General features: G+C 37.5%; 1 protein-coding gene across 1 annotated transcript in view; it reads right to left on the bottom strand.

Annotated features, from left to right (window-relative positions):
• Positions 1-6,386, bottom strand: part of LOC126811087 (FMRFamide receptor) — a 34,709-nt gene extending 28,323 nt beyond the window's left edge. Inside the window, exon 1 of the mRNA XM_050536565.2 lies at positions 6,293-6,386. The gene's annotated coding sequence lies outside the window, so the exon portion shown is untranslated. The remainder of the gene's footprint in view (positions 1-6,292) is intronic.
• Between the last annotated feature and the right edge of the window lie 8,269 nt (positions 6,387-14,655).

The raw sequence follows: 14,655 nt of genomic DNA, 5'->3' as shown, positions 1-14,655 counted from the left end.
TAAATCGGCATGGAATTGCATCTCTGTGCTTGGGGATCCAATTTTCTATAGCCGTATTTCCTAGTTTTGAATCAATATTACTGTAAGATTAACAACGTCAAAGCTCACTAATGTACTTCCAGGTTTAATTGATCTAGGTAATTTTGAGAGGAAGTCTATATCGTCTCTTAGGAAGCTTTTGACATGCTTGCACAGAGGTTTAAGAATGATATCTACAAAATTATTGAGCCTTTGTGTGACACTTTCCGGGCCTCCAATGATGGGGCTAAAACTGAAACTGTTTTTCAACTTTTCCTTGCTTTGGTGTATCTTAGGCAATCCATAGAAATAGGCCATTTTCGATTCGTAACTAACCAGGTAATCCTGTTCCTCATTCGTTAAACTTCTGTGTTCATGAATTAGACTCTTTGTTTTGCGTTTTACAGTCAATTGATGTACTTTTTTCGACTCTTTGTCTCCTAGAGTTGCTAGGACTTTAGATCTATAGAAGTCTTTGTCTATCAGTACAATGGCACCGCCTTTTGTATAATAATTTTATCGTTATTCTTTAGTTGTTCCAGACCTGATTTTACTGCCTTGTTAATGTTTGCCTTTACTCGTATGTTTCCTAATGATGAGTTCTCTATTTTATCTAGGAACTCATCGAGCACTAAGTTTTTGCCTTTATCTGGATTGATCTTTGACTAATTTTTAACGATGCTAACTTGATTGCTTTGATTTTCACGATCATCTTTATTATCGGCTTCTAAGGATGCATGACATTCTGTCAATCGTAATTTACGAGAGGATGTTTTAAATTCTTACTGGAGTAGTTCATTTCGATTTGGGTTGGTGTAAATTTTCATCCCTTAAGTAGAAGACATATTTGTGGATCTGTGAGACAAAGCCCAGCTTAGCGGGAGCGGGGCCCTGGGCCGGGTTAGAATCGCGGGGCCCCTAACCGTAACGCGACGAATAGATTATTTCATATCCTTTCGAATGGCATGCATGTGTAACACACAATTAAACAGTTTGTAATACATGAATAATTACATAATATCTGATCACATACGAAATTTGTTTTATAATAGGCCTATAATAAATTAAATTGTTGTAGCCTAAGGTGTTTTTTTATCAGACATTTTTGGCAGATAAAATATCCCAGTTGGCGGAAAAAAATATGAACATTTTTTTTATATAAAAATTATTATCCATTTTGACGGAAAAGAATGAAATACAGTGTGAGCTCTGATTGCACGTATTCAAATGCGACCTGGAAAACTGAGACTACAACAACTTCCGTGTTGGCGCCTTCTTACTGACATCAATAAATACAAAAATATGACAGTCGACAAGACGGTATACAAGCCAAAATGCAAGTCGAAAATAAGAAATTAGGAAAAAACGAGGGGCGCTATTATCGCTGTGTGTTATTTCTTAATTTCCTATTTTCGAGTTGCATTTTGGCTTGTATAGCGTGTTGGTGCCTTCTTACTGACATCAATAAATACAAAAATATGACTAAGTCGAAAGTCGACAAGACGGTATACAAGCCAAAATGCAAGTCGAAAATATGAAATTAGGAAAAAACGAGGGGCGCTATTATCGCTGTGTGTTATTTCTTAATTTCCTATTTTCGAGTTGATTTTGGCTTGTATAGCGTGTTGTCATCTCATATTTTGTTGTAACTTCTACTTTTCGACTTTTGTGTTTTGAAGAGGCGAAAAGTAGAAATTATGAATGGTAGTTATAGGCTTCCATACTAGACCGATCACCGAGTGGAGAGAGAGAGAAATGGGGTTTAACGTCCACTCGACACAAACTAGGTCATATGGTTTTAATTTTATTTCAATAATTCGCTTGCGTGTAGGGGTCTTTAGTAGTGGGAGGAAACAGGTCACCGAGTGGAACTTCACAGAGAAGGTTGCGGGATAGCTCAGTCTCCGCCCTCGCGCCGCTAGAAACTTAAATGCCTAAGCTGGGCTTTGCTGTGAGATGATGGCTGGATAAGTTTAAAATTTTCGGATCGATTTTACATGTAGATAGTTTGGTTGGTAAGTGTTTGGATGCCTCGGTCTGTACCTCCTCTCTTCCGTGTGTTTCTTAAAGGTTTGGGTTCGTCGTAGCATTTTCCTTTTCGTTGGCCTCGGAATAAAAAAATGATTCCAGTTCGACGTATTTGTTGTGCGTCGTTTCACTATTTACCATGGATTGTCATATTTTGTTTCCACGATCCCATTCCTCAACGTAGAACGAGTTCGTTTTTGTTTTTTAGAGTGGCCACCTTCTTTAGTTCGGGTGTTACTTTTTCGGTCAAAGTGTGAAATCTTGCCATTGGTTTTAACAACTTGTTTCTTTGGTTTCAATAGGGTTTTTGTTTTCAGGTAATTTCGCTACTGGCTTTGGCTTGAAGGGAGAATATCCGAATTTACCCTCATAACCATTTAGCCAAATTTCGCTCTTTTCCAATTTATTTTCGCACCACGTTATCGTCTTCTTTCTATCGGATTTCCAATATTCGACCAATTTTACACGTGTCTCGCCTTGCGATATGGACTCAATTTCGTTTATCATATCCTCATCAATTCTATTTGGTAGACATTCGATGTCTTTGAAGTTGATTTTCATGATGCGGATATGTGTCGCAAAACTTTTAATGGCGTGGTTTATTCGAATCATTTTGGCTTCTTCTTTTCATTTGAGATTTCCTTAAGCCGGAATTTGTTTAAGAGGATTGGTTTTCCTACGCGAGCCATTGATCGTAGTGTTCGATATGTTTTGATACGCTTTTGTTCTTCTAAATCGCATTTCGATAGTTATTCACGTTTTGCTTCCAAGTTTCGGACATTTTACGCTGCTGTTTAAGAGCTTCTTCTTCCGCATCTATTTGAGAAGTTGTACGTCCAGCCGACAGAATATGGTGTTGTGAAAGAGTTATATCCTTTAACAGTTCTTGCATGTTATCTTCATTTTTAAGTTTTGAAGAAATAACTTCAAATAATTCATTTTTAATTTTTGAAGAATTAACTTCAACTAAACCTTCGAATGAATCTACACAGGTCCCAGATACTCCACCCAGAAAACAGGACAATTCCACTATTGAAGCAATTTCTCATAAAACAAAGACTATCCCGTAAAGCTGATCGACAATGCGATACAGACAGCCTTAAAATTAGACCAAAATTTCGAGCAAAATTTCCGTATGAATATGACCTCCCCAACCGGCTTTGAAATAAATAACACCACGTGAACAATTATGTCAATATCCGGTTATCACTAAAGACGTGAAGTGGACCATACAGATTGAAATAATGTACCTGGATACCAAATTATATTATAAATGATTTACCACAAAGCTTAAAAAGAGAAGACCATGACACAATTCCAAACATATATTGTAGGCTCTTAATAGAAGGCAAATTTTCTCGGGTGGGGCGGGAATGGGGGCTCTAATGTGTGCGCTTTAGATCAAAAGGTATGCCATTTTGTTGAGTGGCGTGGCATCCAGTCTATACTTGTACGTGACAAGAAGTAGAATCACCTGCCCTATGTGCAAGTGATTTATTGAAATAAAATATAACCATATCTTAGTTCCGAAATGATCTAGTTTATGTCGAGTTGCCGTTCAACCCCATTTTCCCTCTCTCTTCTAAAATATCTCGATTTCTTCCAGACAGGTTAAAATTTCGTTTCGTTTGTTTTGCTTTTACTCTATGCTGTACCAGAATATATATATACAATAGAATATTGATAAACAAGGGAGTCATATTACACTGGTACTGATTATAAAGGAAATTGATGTATGGGATAACTATTTACCGAGACTAATTACTGTTTAGCTGTGAATATTTAACCTTAGTCAACCCAATACAAATAAATAAGCAGTATGTGAAACCCACTGTATAACAGTTTAAAATATCTGAACATTAAGATATAAACATTGCGAGTGTTTCCATTCCATTTTTTACTAGAGAATTCCACACAAACGTCACAATACAACCGTTTTACAATATGCCAGTGATTCAATTCCATTTTGTTGTAGATAAGTACATACACAAGTCATAATATAACCGTGTTACAATATGCTAGTGTTTAAATTCCATTTCGTACCAGAGAAGTACAGAAAAACCTCATAATACAACCGTATTACAATATCCCAGAGATTCAATTCCATTTTTTTTTACTAGAGGCATACATACATGCAAACATACATACGTCATAATACAACCATGCTACAATATGCCAGTGTTTCGATTCCATTTGCTTTACTACAGAAGTACATCAAAACGTCATAATACAACCGTCCTACAATATGCCGGTGTTTCAATTACGCTTTTTACATAAAAACATCATACAATTGTAGTATAACAATACTTTCTAATATAATTATGGATAAATATGGTAATAAAGCTATTATGGTCTATCAAAACACCGTTTACCTCTTAAAACTACTCCCCTGTTGTTACAAACACAGGAGGAAAGTTCGTTTTATGTAGTTGTAGATCAATTATGAATAATTTTACATATCCTAGCTCTGAACAGTTAAAATGGTTATACCAATTTCAAATATTAATATTTAAATATTGTAGTAAAGAGATCATATTGGGTTAAATTTTACTAGGATGAATGACGACCGTATAGTATTCCTTGTGTACATATAGGGTGCTAGTCATGCGAAGGGCTGTCTGACGTTTTAGAAAATATAAATTGGACTGCGAATTAAAAAGCCGAATCCAGTTGGTTGACCTGAATAAAACGATTTTCAGTGCCGTTTATGTTCACCATTTTAAGAACACCCCGAATGAACTTCCATTATGAGATTTCCCTCATCCTTACTCGGGGCTTGCCGAATTCGCCCGCTCGGTTGTGTTTGGCAGCAGAATACCTTATAACATTTTATAGCACGTTCTAGAGAAAACATAAAAAAAATCTGTATGGTGAACGTGACAGACTGACGTAACTATTAATTTATTTATAGTTTCAGTTCAATAATGCCGCCAAGAACTCTATTAGGTCTAAACTATGTCAAATATAGCAATGTTACTAAACGTATACAGGAAACGATTAATGTTAATATGCTGTTCCGGCGGTAAAAGAAGGGCTAGCTTAAAATTCCTGGCTATTTTGATTCCTTAGGCAAGCCAGTTTATCTATTCTGGCTTAATTAATTACGCATGCACATATTGTACAGAAAGTTATCATTTACCCCAGAAGGTGACGTAAAATGCATACTAGAGAGGCAAGCATACTGGAAACATTAAGCCAACGGTTAATTAAAGACAGCTTAAGCTGTCCCGTTAGTAGGTGTAGAAGGCGTGTTTAATCTAGATTAATGCTGAATGAGTGAACTTAATTCCAGGTTTAACATACCGCGAATTACTAAACATATTTCTTCCCCCCCCCCCAAAAAAAAGGTATTCTTAAAATATTATACTGGCTATTCCCCTCTACACCCCCCCCCCTCCCGCACACACGAGCTAAAAGTAAAAAAAATATCCCGGTGAAAATATTGCATTTAAGATTTCGGGGGATTTGACTGTCAAGTGATAGTCCAGCCAAGTGGTATTTAAAGAGTACATTTACAAGTCCAGCAAATGTTATACAAAAAGTAAATCTAACAGTCAAGCCAAGTGCTATTCAAATAGTAGCCTAAATTCAAAACCCAAACACGTGTTATTCAAAGAGTAAATTTACAGTTCCAGCTAAGTTATATTTAAATAGTAAATAGTAAAGTCCAGCCAACAACAGCTTTTTAAGAAAAAATAAATTGACAAGTCCAGTCAAATGCAGCTATGCAAAAAGCAAGTCCAGCCAAGTGCAGAAGAAGAAAATTTACAAGTCCAGCAAAGTGTAGGTATTTAAAGAGGAAATTCCAACCAAGTTTTATTCAAAAACTTATACAAGTTAGTCTAATTTAGAATACCATGTGTAGTGAATTTTCACGGATCACCAATCAAAAACAATTCAGGTTGGTAAATATTCTGTACATGTTATATTGATAAAATAATGCATGTGATGTAATTAATCCGAGCTGGAATATACACCGTACAATACATTTTTAAAATCAAAATTTCTTTTCAGTAATTATTTCCCGAACATAAAATTAATACTATCATTATTAAAAGTGACGGGCTTTGAATAAATATTTCACAAGCGACAGTATGTTGTGTATGGCTATTTGTAATAGAAGACCACAAAGTTTAACATACAGCCAGTAATGACAAAGTTGTTCTATTAAAAAGATAAGAGTAAACATTAATATTCATACGTTAATTATAAAAGTAGTTATTTGAAAACAATGTTCATAAATTACCTGAAATATGAAAGCTGTATGTGTCGTACAACATATAAGCCACTGTTCTATGCGTCTAATCCTAGTAAAAGTTAAGCCAGAATAATAATTGTCGACAGTCTTGGCCTACTCATTCTCTGACGCCTTAGCATACGATTGGTCGCTAATTTAAGCCACACAACTCTTTATGAACAGCCCATTTCACCTGGTATTGATGTATTTCTTGTATTCCATTAGACCATGCTGTCCAACTCTTTTATCAATGATAATGAATGGCCGGTGTACTCATTCACATACACGTATATTTAGTACATATATAATTAAAAAATAACAAAACAAATGTGTGGTCTGTACCGTCAAATCGAAATACGTCTAACGACGGTGCTGAAATCCAAAGTGCACATACGGCTAAATAACGGTTTAACCACTTTAAAAACTGGTTAAATATAGACTATAACTACTGTCAGTTCCCGGAAAATAATTTCCTGCTAAACACTAATCTAGTCTGGCTTGATAGGTTATTTCTCGTCTCACGTCTTGATATTTTAAGTCCATATCTTTATATTTCCCCCGTATGGATTACTTTACTACAACTTTCATTCAATTGTCTGCACAAACGTTTATTTTATTTACACAAATCGATTTTTTTTTTGTATTTTTCTGTCAAGATTTAAAAATGTTTGTTTAAAGTCCATATCTTATTTATGTTCCGTCTTATGGCTTATATTTCTCGAATATTCGTTCAACTATCTACATAAACGTGTCAGTTTCGGTACAATAATCTGTTTTCATCTGTCTGTAAAGATTTTTAAAATGTAAACATTCTAATCTATTAATCTATTTTAAATGCAATTATCAATCGGGGTCAAACTATCAGAGAAAGTACTAAAAAAAACCACGGGATTGGACAGGCGACCCTACTCCTTGTCACGTACAATCGGAGAATCGAAACCACACCACTTGACTCAATGACAGAACTTATGTTTTCACGCCCACGATATGACCTAGTTTGTGTCGAGTTTGGAAGTTTAGTCCCATTTCTCTATTATCTAAAGCGAACGCGTTTGATTCAATCATATTTCAAATTTTTAGAAAATTACAAATTGTAACATTGTACGAGAAGTGTGAGGCTTGTTTAGCTAAATTTCTCATTTGGCAGTGATTATTACTTTTGACCCAAACGGCTGTGTGGCAGCACCTTTAACAAATTTGTTGGAATTTGAGCGTCTCGGTTGTCTACTCTACTTTTAGACATTTAATACGGCAAAACTATACACTCCTGGGGGTAGTTATACCGTCTTCTTCAGAGATACCTCTGTCGACTGTATCCATCCATAATACTAACAAGATAACTGTCTTATAATTAGAATTATTTTAAGGATTGCTGCGCAAAAGGAATGGAACAGCGTATGTCAAAATTCGTTAAATTCTACATTCTAATCATTAGTATTTTTAATATTATAATTGAGAGAATGTCTCAAATATAAAGGCATTAAGTTCTCTGTTAACAGCAGGGAATTTTGTTTATAATTACACAAATTGACTGGTGGTCCACCAACCCAATAATATCATCCTAGACTGGTGGGCCAAGATTTTATTGTTTATTCACGCCCAGTAGCAGCAAGGTTCCACCTACAGAACCAGTTACCTATGGTCTCTAGTATATCTACGTCACTCAGGCACAACAGTGTTAAAGTCTCTTATAAATATACTGGTTAATAACGGTACTCTAAGTAGCGTCAATAAGGGGGATAAACTCCTTGTAATAAACGTATTTGTGCAAAATATAAGAGTGCCTAATACCCCCGTCAGACCGGAGCTGCGTCCTTACTGCGCTGCTAAGGCGACGGAAAATGGTCTCAGAGCCCTTCAAGATTGCCATAAGCGTAGTGGAAGCGCCAGATACCGCGATGTGGTCTCTATTGTCACCAATGATCGCTGAGTCACGGCAGTTGTTTTGAGCATGTCGAAAACAAATGCCAAGGTTCTACGATCTGACCTGGAAAGCTGTGAGAAAGGGGGCGCGGTCGCGCGACAAGCGTGGTAACATCTCCATGAACGTAGTGCACACGTGGCAAAGACGCTGCTAAAGTTGTAACATTTGCAACGGCGACTTCATGGCGTGAACCCATGCGTTCGGAGTCATTATGGCGTTGATTTAACCACTGTTGCGCCACGTTCTCATAGGTCTCACAGTGCGTCTATGGCGATCTTATGGTGTCTCCACTGAGGTTATGAGGTCCTTATGGTGTTGTCATGGCGATGTTACGATGATTTTACCACTGTTGCGCTATTGCACCACAAAACGAACGACTTAAACCTCGATGTTTCTGAACGAAAAAACGGTAGTCAATCATAATGTACAATATAGTACTCAATATACCGAAGAAGATCTAATAATAAATTAGTAAATGTAAATATATGTAAATAGATAAGAAATACAACACCAAATCAACGATTTATAATAAGTATAATAATAAACAGCTGAGTTGAGCAGCTCTCGTGAAGAGTGTTTTGTAAAGTCAATAAGGAGGCCGTGCGATAAAATCAATGTTTGGCTGTTAAAAATAGATCCCGTAAAATACACGGATATGTAACTGATGCGTTTGCACTTGAGAAACATGTAGAAAGGATTAAGTTAAACCGGAAACCGAGGCAACCCACATTAACGTTACGTTTATGATCTCGTCAAGGAGATCATATAATTAAAACAAATATCAAGGTGGGGTGGGATTTAGTTGTTTTCTGTAACAACAATTAAAAGATGAATTAGCACTTGCCAGGTCCCCGATTTGTCGTGACTGACAATACTGTTACATCTGGCAAATGATATTGTATTCAACATTTGAGACATCAACCATGATAGCTTAGCGAGTAAGGTGCTGGTTCACCATGGGGTTATGAGAGAGAGATGTGGGGTTTAACATCCATAAGACACAGATGTACACATTGGCGTAAAATAAATCATGCCATAATTTCTCTCAGACAATGGTCAACCCCGTTTCAAATTTGAGTCCAATCTGGCAAGCTTTCATTGAGTTAAACAAGTTGTACAAAATTTGAGTAGAGTTCAGATTTGACGAACATTCGTGAACTATATTTTAACTACAGTACGTATATTGTCCATCGTCAGGCGAGTCTAAAGTTATTTTAAATAAGATAATTTTTATTACCTTTACCCTCCACCTTTATTGTTCGCGTGCCAAATATAAAATACCCAAATATAACTTCTGGCTAGACAATGAAAATGAACGAGGTAAAATCACGATGCATATGAATATTTAACCAAATGATGACATATATATGACATATAGATCTCCTGAGGAAGAAATACAAAAGTAACGTGTAAATATTTAATCAAATGTTATTGTATATCGATAATTTTCCACTGAATTATTGCATGTTATAGAAAGTACAGAAACACTGTAAGCCATGAGAACCTATCAATTGTCTGAGGGGAGGTATCTCGTGTTCCACACTGCATAGAACATCGATAACTACCTAGAACGAACTGAAGATTGTGATTAGATGGTCAAAAATGTATATTTAATGCTAGAACTAGGTAACCAGTACATAATTAATTCCTATATTTCCGTGAACTATTTTTATCTTTCGTCTCATCTCGCTTGAGTTGTTCCACACAAAATAAAATATCCGGTACCTAATTGAAATCATAATTTCTAATTGGATATTAGTTTTAGGCTTAACTCATATACTTAGTGTGCTGTAACTAAATAACCTACATTTCCGTGAACTATTTGTATCTTATGTCACACCCTGTCTTCATCATCCCAGTTCTTGGTGAAAAGTAAAACAGGGAACACCATTTTTGATCGCACCCGGAGTCCGTCTTTTAGCTGTCGTTCTGCTTTCCGAATCGTCCTCGGAAATTAGGACGGGTGGGTGGGTGTTTGGGGGCAAATGGTTTAACGCGTGCGAGTTAGATCATAAGTTCTGTATTGAATCAAGTGGTGTGGTTTCGATTACAAGCTTGTACGTTACAAGTGGGTTTTCACTTGCTCCTCCGGTTTCCTCCTACTACTCAAGACCTCTACTCGCAAGCGAATTACTGAAACAGAATTGAACCGGTTGTTGTTTCAATTCATAAGAAACATCCACAATCCCAACAACACCTTTTATAATCACTGGTGTTTATTCATTTCAGGAAATGGCATCATACAAGGCAAATATTTTGTTAGAGGAAGATTTATTTTAGGGGTCTCACCAGATTACTTTAATAATGCATACTTATAGGATATTAAAGTAACACGATAAATTGTGGACATGAACAACAATAATTGTGATTTTGTTAGTTATAAAACTAGAAATGAGAATTATTTTTGCATACTATGAAATGAAATAAAATGAAATAGGCTTTGTCCTACTTTTCTGCACCGACTAGATCATTTCGGGACTAACATGGTTCAATTTTATTTCAATACTTCGCTTGCGCGTTGGGGTCTTTAGCAGTTGGAGGAAACCGGATGACACGGAGAAAACCCATGAGGTTGGACATGCTACCCTACTCCTTGTCACGTTCTACTGGGGAATCGGAACCACGCCAATTGACTCATTGACAGACCTTATGATACTGCGCTCACGGGCTAACCATTCCCCCCTTCGGGCTAACAAAGACTGGGCTTATACACTATAATAAATATACACCAATGTTACTTAGGGGGTGGCTGTGTTGACCGCGAAAGTTCCCCCTGATTGTCCAGTATGGTTTTGGAATTGGAAATAAGAGTTGGTCGTAGTGCCGCTGTCCGGGCAAAATTTCCTTCTTGGCATATACTAAGCCCGCCTTCATTAGCCCAGTAGGTGCAGATAAGTAGGACGTTAAATCTCATTTCAATTCCAGTGCTACTTGATATAATTATAGCTTATGCTTCGTTTGGTAGCAATGTGTCCATAATGTGAACCGATCGCAGATAGAACTGCAAAGCTTTCACACAATGTAGCCGATGCAGCCAAACAACAGTGATATTGATGACCTTCATCTTTTCGAGTGACTTGCTTCAAAACCATGTCCACTGGCACATTAACACATTTTCTTTGTATGTATAATAACACAAACCTCAATTGGTTAATTAAACACGATGGTACTTGATATATAGCAACATTATGCCATTAGGTTCTGAGGGGATCGTGGGTTGATATATTAGTGTAAAATAAGCATGGTTCATATTGCCTCTCGGCTATACAACTCGAGGTATTTGCTACAAGAGACGAACAGCTGAATTATATAACGCGTGTATGGTCGACCATGGACATAAACTTACAATTATGTTATATACAGTAGCCAATAACCTTTATAACCTCTCGTTTACACGCCCGACATTTCCCACATTTATTTTCACAGTTATCAATTAATAACAAAATACCTGTAAAAGCCTTGGAGGAAAAACCTGTTGCTTATATACATTTAATGTGTTGTTAGTTTTTTACTGGTAGTTACTATGCTCGGCCATACATCTACTAATTACCAAAACAGATTTAGAAGACAGGACTTGAGTGGAAAGCTTAGTAGAGCCCATTAACAAGATTAGATGGTCAGTTATTTTGGTAGACGGCGATGATTCATGGAATTTGCCACCTACCTAGAGATATAGGATAGTTTTCAGACAATTTGTTAGTTTTATTTATCGTTACTTTTTTTACTTACTATCACGAGTGCTTGCTTTTTATCTGTGTTTGTTTTAATTGTGCGTTTAGTATGAGGAAAGTGTGAAGAAAAACGCTCAATTTCACACCCCGTTCGTTATACACCATATGTGTTTATCTATGCAGTATTTCTAATTCATCTTATCAGATAACATCATAAATATAATGTTTTATCTTTTGACTGTAAATAAATAAACATTATTATGAAAGCTAACATAAATCGCAATTGTTCCTACTATAGCAAATGTCGTAAATGTAGCTTTTCTAATATATAGAGGATATTTGTCGTTTTAGTGTGAATAACATATTTTATTTCGTGAAAATATAAACGTTTTCTTGCTTAAAGATGAAATAAAATATCTTATTCATGACAAAACGACAAATGTTCTATTTATTTTATGATTTTACAATCATTTTAGGTAAAAACAACTATTTCACTGCTAGCCAGTGGAATAACACTTTTATTTCACTGATAAAACGCGGCATTCCACTACTGATCATAAAATAAATTCATTTATATAACAGTGATTATTTCAGTGAGTATTTAACTGATCGATTCCCTGCTTGTACGCAGCAATGCGTAATAGGGTCGCCTGTCGAACTTTATCATTCTGCACACACAGATCTCTGCCAGGAATGACCGCCATATTCAACCTTGAGCATCGCTAACGCTGCAATATAGACCCACATTCCTACTTTGATTGATATGGTACTTTTTAAAATGAAGAGAATAAAATGCAAAGAAGGCTAGGCGTTGGGTTTGTTTTGCCAAATTTACAGACACACTATTAACAAAAAAGTGGGCGTGTGGCACCGCCCCTGGGGGTCAGAGCATGCACCAAAATAAATAGTTGCTGTCTTTACGGTATAAGGAATAAATCTGCAAGTTCCAAGATGATGATCCATTCAGAATTGCAGTCTGTAGACGATAAATACAAAAATCAGGCGTGGCTCCAGATCATTCCAAATCTGTTAAGCTATATATCATATACAGACAAAATATCAACAAAGAGTGGGTGTGGCACCGCCAAAAGGGCAGGGGGCGGGGTATCGTGCACCAAAATCAATAATTGCCGTCCTAAGAATTGTGGCCTTTGGGCAAAAAGTTTGCGTGGCTCATTCCCTGGGGGTCGGGGCATGCACCAAAATCAATAGTTGCCGCCCTTAGGCTATAAGGAATACATAAGCCAATTACTACTGATTAATTCAGATTTGCGGCCTGTGTAAGATAAACACAAAAATTATGCATGTCTCTGCCCCTGGGGGCGGGAAATGCAGTTGTCGTCCTTGGGCTCTAAGGAATACATATCCCATGTTCCAAAACGATCCATTAAGAATTTTGGCCTGTAGGCAACACGCAGAGACACAAAAAATGGGTGTAGCTCCGCCCCTGGGGGTCGGGCATGCGCCAAAAACAATAGGGATCATCCTTAGGGTATAAGGAATAAATATGATTTTTTTTTAAGTCAATCGACTTGTAGAGGACGAAGAAATACAAGAAATGGACGTGGCTCTGCCCCTGGGGGTCGGGTATGCACCAAAAACAATAGGGATCATCCTTAGGGTATAAGGAATAAGTCAGTAAAGTTTCAAGATGATCACTTAAGAATTGCGGTCTGTACGCGACACACACACACACACACACACACAGACAGGGGCGACGGCAATATATATACTATTCAAAAAAAGTAGGGGATATTTGATTTTTAAGTGTTATTAAAGTCACCTAATGAAACTGACGAAGAAACAAATGACAAAATGAAATGAAGTTCACATTCATCGATTTATTCCAAATGATCGTTAGACTAAGTAAGGCACAGACTGACCATTATAAGGGTAAAATGATACCCGGGGTCAAACAGCAAAGTTACCACAGCATCACAACCAAGTCAGTAACGGGTGAATCCTCCTCTGTTTGCCAAACAAGCATTGATCCGACGTGGCATACTCCTAATGAGACGTCTAAGGTCATTTTGGTCCAGATTGTCCCATTCCTGTTGCAACGCAGCAGCAAGTTCTTGGACATTGGCAGGACGTTGTTGACGTTGACGTAACCTCTGTTCAAGCATGTCCCAGACATGCTCGATGGGGGAGAGGTCGGGACTCAGTGCTGGCCAAGGTAATGTGGTGATGTTCTGTTGTTGGAGGTAACCTGTAACGATCCTGGCCCTGTGACATCTTGCGTTGTCATCCTGGAAGACGAAACGGCGGCCATGACGTCGTGCGAACGGCACAACATGGACTGCCAAGATGTTGTCCCGGTAGTACTGGCCTGTAACACGCCCTGCAACAACATGTAAAGCCGTTCTTCCAGCAACAGTGATGCCTCCCCAAACCATAACAGAACCACCCCCAAATCGATCATGTCTGATGACGTTACGTCTTGGAAGCGCTCGTTTCGACGACGCCACACCCTCCTACGTCTGTCCAAAAAATCAACAGTTAACCTTGACTCATCTGAAAACATCACATTGCTCCAGCGTCGATTATCCCAGTGTTGACGATCCCTACACCAACGACGTCTTGCCTGAATGTGATGATCTCTCAAACAAGGGATCACGCGAGGACGTCGGGCGCGAAGGTGACCCCTATGCAGTCGATTCCGAATCGTCTGGCCACTCACTCTCACACCAGTGTCTGTTTGAAGACGAGCGCTGATCTGATTTGCTGTGATGACACGATTTCTCAAAGCCAAGGTACGGATAAATCGATCCTGGGCT

The sequence above is a fragment of the Patella vulgata genome, chromosome 2 (assembly GCF_932274485.2).
Source record: "Patella vulgata chromosome 2, xgPatVulg1.2, whole genome shotgun sequence".
Lineage (NCBI taxonomy): Eukaryota > Metazoa > Mollusca > Gastropoda > Patellidae > Patella > Patella vulgata.
Note: the sequence above shows the minus strand (reverse complement) of the source record. Positions and strands in the feature narration are given on the sequence as shown.